We start from the raw sequence: 6,146 nt of genomic DNA, 5'->3' as shown, positions 1-6,146 counted from the left end.
TTTTAGTAAAAATTTGCTCATCCTTCAAATCAATAACTAAAATCCTCTGGTCCAATGATGAGGACCAACCAGAGCCCCTCTGGTTCCTTACACGGAACAACCAGAGCCTCTCTGATTCCTCACGAAAATAACTATTATGTTTCAAAACACTTTTAACCAATACCAATGGCCATGGGCCAGGTTTTCCCTTTCTCAATAGCATCAATACCATTATTTCTTAATAAGAACAATATCTTTGAGTTCTCAAATCACAAAGAAGTAAGGACTCAAATCTATTGTAGTCTTAAAAGACATACTAGTAAAAGCTATAATATTCACACACAATTGACACTCTTATTCCAAAAGACACCCCTCCTTAATATACCACCCTTATTCCTCCATCAAACAGGGCTACTTATCAGAACAGACATAAGTCACCACGTCTGAAAGTACCCATTCCTAGTTCCAAACCAGAACAGACAAAAGTCACCACGTCTGAGGGAACTAAAAATAAGTTTCATACCAAAACAGACTTACGTCACCACGCTTGGTAGAAGCAATTTACAAAAACCACTTCCATACCAAAACAGACTTACGTCACCACGCTTGGTAGGAAGATCTCCCAAAACTTCATATCCCTTTTAAAATCCTCATAACAGGATATCATTTCCAAAATTGTTTTAAAGAAGCAAATCTCTTATTTATCTTTTCAACAATAACAGTAACACCTTTAAAACTATCAAAATAGCTTTACCATCTTTTCTTCAAAACCAACATCAAAACTCATAGCATATTATCAACAGTAAAACTCACAGTTTATAAACAAAGGTAGTTTAAAAGTAAACTCACTTTATCAAACAGATTTCTTGATGATAAACACACAGCAACAGCTCTATTCTTAACATAGAATCTTGAAGAACAATTTAGCTCACACACACAGGTTCTTTTCTAAAAGAGTGACAGTGATAAGGATAACCTTATCAAACTCTTCCTTAAATATCCTCACCTAGGCGGTGGAGGATTTTAATAATAGAACTTCAAAGGCGGTGAAAGCTTTTGTCCAATAGAAATAACTTTAGGCGGTGGATTTTGCATTATAAAATTCATGGTTTCTTAACCATGAAGATATAAGNAAATAATAAAATAATGTCCACCCAAATAATTTATCACAATTATACACCACCTTATGCATGTTTCACACCACATGCATACATGTATAAATCATATATGTCATGACACCTTTTCACATATATGCATATTTCATGTAATCCACATAATAAGCACGTATAAATTACCTCAACCCAAGTTATGTGAAACTAGGTTATAACACTTTCTTAAAGCCTCTAAGATCATCAACACTTAGATTCCCGCCAAGATTAAGACTGGTCTAGGATTTTCCTATGATTAGAAAGATAGTGTCATTGATAGGTCCATGCTCAAGTTTGGTACCTTCGTCTCTTTTATTTTTGACACTTCTTTCTCTCAGTCTTCTTCTACTAAAAGTCATCTTGAAGGAACTCCTTTGAGTTCAGGTCGCAAAGACAAGGGTAAGTCCATTGTCATAGCACATATTCCCAAGAAGGTTGATAAGTCACATAGATCAACATCTATTCCTTCAGCTTGTGTACCTTCTTCTTTCTCAGGAATCAAGAAATCTGAATCTTCTCAGAAATCTAAGTCTAAGCTCAATGTGAATGTTTCACCTAAGGACTTCAAATCCTCAAATGTTCCTCCTAGAACAAATGACAAGGGAATCCTTAGAGCATGTCCCTCTTCTTCTCTTGTACTTCATGGCCTTAAAGCTAGTATCAGCTATAAGAAGTGTAGACACTGTGTTGAAACTACACATATTGCCAGCAATTGTCCTACTGCCACCAAGGCTGGTCCTCCAGCCAAGGGTAAGAAAGTAGTGAAGGCTGAGAAATCTACCAAGGCAAAATTTAGCACTAAGGTTGTAAAAACAACTATGGTGAAGAAATCCACTAAAGCCTCCTCTTCATGCTCAGTGAAGACAACTAATGACTCTAAGTCTTTAGCGTCAGGTGTTGTTGTTCCTCTTACCACTGAAGACTCTTTGTCAAGCTCAGTGAAGACACCTACTAACTCTATTCCTTTAGCATTAGAGGTTGTTTCTAATCCCACTAAAGCCTTTTCTTCAGGTTTAGGGAAGCCTTTTGCTGATACTGAGTCTTCAGTTTCAGTGGATGTTGCCTCTAACACTGTTGGACCCAAATAGAAATGGGTACCAAAGAATTTTTAAATTGTTCTCTTGTATAGGAAGTCAAAGGCATTTGGTATCTTGATAGTGGATGCTCAAGACATATGACTAGAGACAAATCCCTATTCATCAATTACAAGGATGAAAGAGGCCCTTCCGTGACCTTTGGAGGAAACGGAAAAGGATATAACAAAGGTTTTGGTGTATTAACCAATGGTGTAACCACTTTCAAGCATGTTGCATATACTGAAGGACTGAAGCAAAATCTTCTTAGCATCAGTCAAGTGTGTGATAAAAATTTCACAGTGAAATTTTCTAAGAATTCCTGCTACGTCTTTAACAAGGATGATAAGGTTGCTCTAACCGGTTCTCATCTAGAGAATATTTACGTCATCAAACATGGATTCTTCTCTTACTGAGAATAGTTGTTTTCTATCAAAAGCTTCATCAGATATCAATTGGTTGTTGCACAAACGACTTTCTCATCTCAACTTCAAGACATTGAGTGATTTGTCTAGAAATGATCTTGCCATTAGTCTTCCTCAACACACATTTGCAAAGGAATCTCTTTACTCAACATGTGAAAAGGGAAAACAGACAAGAGCTAGCTTCAAGTCTAAGCAATTCTCTTCAGTGACATCTCCACTTCGGCGAATCTCATCTTCCCACTCAATTCTGGGTTGAAGCTATCAATATTGCATGTTTCACTCAAAACCGGTTGCTGATCATTAAGAGGTTCAAGAAGACAGCTTACGAACTCTTCCATAGCAAAAAGCCCCCTCTTAGCTTTCTTCATATCTTTGGTTGCACGTGTTTTATTTTCAACAACCGTGATCAACTAGGAAATTTCGATCCCAAAGTCGATGAAGAAATCTTTCTTGGATATTCTTCAGTATCCAAAGCCTTCAGAGTATTCAACAAAAGCCGACAGACAATAGAAGAAACTATTCATGTCACCTTTGATGAATCTCAATCAGCTAATTCTAAACCCATCATTGATGATGATGAAGAATTAGAAAACTGGATGTTCTCTCATGTTAGACAACCTGAAGCTTCCTTCAGCAATCTACCCAACGTTGGTACTCTAGAAGCTAATGATAATCCACTTATCATTCCAGTTGCAGCTAATGACCAAAGCAAATCTTCTTCAGAGATCGTTGTAGTGCTCATTAGTTGCATTCCTCCCTCTACTTCAAACACTGACAAATCAGTGAATGAAATGCCTTCAGCATATGAACCTCTATCAGTCGTTGAATCTGAGGCTCCTTTAGCAATTCTACCCATTGGTGAAGAATTTGCAGTTGAAGCCTCATCTTCTGTTCCTGAACATCAATGCTCAGATGACAATCCTCTACCAGCTTAGCGATGGACAAAAGACCATCATATTCATCAAATTCTTGGTGGTCCAAGTGCAAGTATTCACACTCGACGTGGTCTAGGTAATATTTGTCTCTTTGTCAACTTCCTTTCATTACTTGAACCCAAGAAAATCAATGAAGTTATCTCAGACCCAAGCTGGGTCATTGCCATGCAAGAGGAGCTCATTGAGTTTGATAGGAACAAAGTCTGGTACCTTGTCCCACGTCCGTCTGACAAAACTGTGATAGGCTCCAAATAGATTTATCGCAGTAAGTTAGATGAACAAGGTGTGGTAACCCGTAACAAGGCTCTTCTTGTTGCTCAGGGTTATAGATAAGAAGAAGAAATCGATTATGACGAAACCTTCGCACCAGTGACTAGACTCGAAGCGATTCGACCCTTCCTAGCCTTTGCTGCCCATAGAGACTTCAAAGTGTACCAAATAGATGTAAAGAGTGCTTTCCTAAATGGAAAACTCCAAGAGGATGTTTATGTTGAACAACCTCCAGGGTTTCTTGACCCTCATTATCCAAACCATGTTTATCATTTGGATAAAGCTCTTTACGGGTTAAACAGGCTCCTCGTGCCTGGTATGATACCCTCTCCTCATTTCTCATCTCTGAGAAATTTATCCGTGGAAAGATTGACTAGACCTTATTTCTTAGGAAAGTTAAAGGTCATGTCATTCTAGTCTAAATTTATGTCGATGATATTATTTTTGGTTCCACTAATCCCTCTTTATGTTTTCGGCTCACTGATCGCATGAAGAAAAATTATCAGATGAGTATGATGGGAGAACTAACCTATTTTCTAGGTCTCCAGATCAAGCAATCCGATAAAAGTATCTTTATCAGTCAAAGTAAGTATGTCCGTGATATGCTGAAAGAGTTTAATCTATCTAACAGTTCATCTATGAAAACTCCAATGGCTCCTTCTCTCTCTCTCTCTCAACAAGAATCCAAATGGAAAGCCTGAAAAATGTAAATGTTTATAGAGGAATGATCGCTCCCTGCTGTCTCTTATAGCTAGTCGACCAGATATCATGTATTATACTTGTCTTTATGCACGATATCAATCTGAACCTAAGGAATCCCATCTGATTGCTATAAAACGCATATTCAGATACCTGAAGGGAACTCCTAACTTGGGTCTCTTTTACCCTAAGGGTTCACATTTTGACCTAATAGGTTATTCGGATAGTGATTTTGCAGGTTGCAAAATTGATAGGAAAAGCACCACAGGAAGCTGTCAACTCCTAGGTGGAAAGTTGGTGAGCTGGACGAGTAAAAAGCAAAATTATGTGTCCACATCAACTGCTGAAGATGAATAAGTTGCTGCTGGAAGTTGTTGTGCCCAAGTTCTTTGGATTGCAAACAACCCTGTTCTTCACTCCAAGACCAAACATATTGAGATCCGATATCATTTTATCGGAGATCATGTTATGAATGGTAATATTTAACTTCACTTTCTTCCCACTGATTACCAACTCGCTGACCTTTTCACAAAGCCTCTTGATGAGACAAGATTTAACATCTTGATCAGCGAACTTAGAATGCTAAACGCTGAGAATTAATTTCCTTCAGCTATAAGCATTACTCACTAAGTGAAACGATTCAGTATTCTTATTCTATCACTGAACTCTTGAGTAAATATATCTCTTCTCTCTAAAGTATGTATACTTATTCTTTTTCATTAAAACTTAAAACTATCATTGAAGCGTTTCTTCTTCAGTGATCAAACCATTTTAAAAGATCGTTTTAGGGATTCTTTCTATCGCTGAACTTTTTAAGCAAGTATATTTTTCTATGATAAACTTATCTTATTTTGAAAACAAAAATGATCATTGAACCTTTTCTTATTCAGTGATTCAAAGTTTTTAAAAGATAGTTTCAGTGTTTCGTCTATCACTGAACCTTTTATGATAATATTCTCTCTATGATATTTTCTTTTCTTAAAACAAAACCATCACTGAAGTTTTTCTCCTTCAGTGATCAAATGTTTTAAAAGATCTTCTTTTCATTCTGTGATTCTTCTTATCACTGAACGCTTTCAAAAACCTTTCATATTCTTAAAAATATGGCTTTTAAATTTCTTAAAACTTTTTTTTGTTTTAAAAGAAATGGAAAATAAAACGTTTTATAACGACATTTTTATAAACGATACGAATTTTTTAGGCGCACGTACCATTCTGACACACGCGACCCATCAAAATTCCATCCAATCGTGGATGAAAACCTGCTACTTTTTTCATCATTGCACAACTTTAAAAGTCCTATTTTCCTCTCTCCTAATTTTGTTTCTCTCTCCTTCTACCTATAAATATGAGACTTCTCCTCTCATTTTTGCCTTAAGCTTTCAAATACTTTTGTTGAACCTCTGCCTCAAAGTTATTTGCAAGCAAGAACTAAAGAACGCTCAAACCTTTCAACCTTTTTCTTCTAAGTCTCAAAGGTTGATATCTTTTCTTTCTTATTGATTTGTTCTTATTATTCTAAGAAACTAATGCTTAGTTACTTAAGATCTTGTTCTCTTAAACGTCCAACATAAAGATTATTAACACATTCTCGTACTTGGTTATAATCTAAGGTTT

This window comes from Cynara cardunculus, unplaced genomic scaffold (assembly GCF_001531365.2).
Source record: "Cynara cardunculus var. scolymus isolate 2C unplaced genomic scaffold, CcrdV1 Un_Scaffold_4847, whole genome shotgun sequence".
Taxonomy (NCBI): domain Eukaryota; kingdom Viridiplantae; phylum Streptophyta; class Magnoliopsida; order Asterales; family Asteraceae; genus Cynara; species Cynara cardunculus.
The sequence above is the reverse complement of the archived record's forward strand: the minus strand, read 5'-3'. Positions refer to the sequence as shown.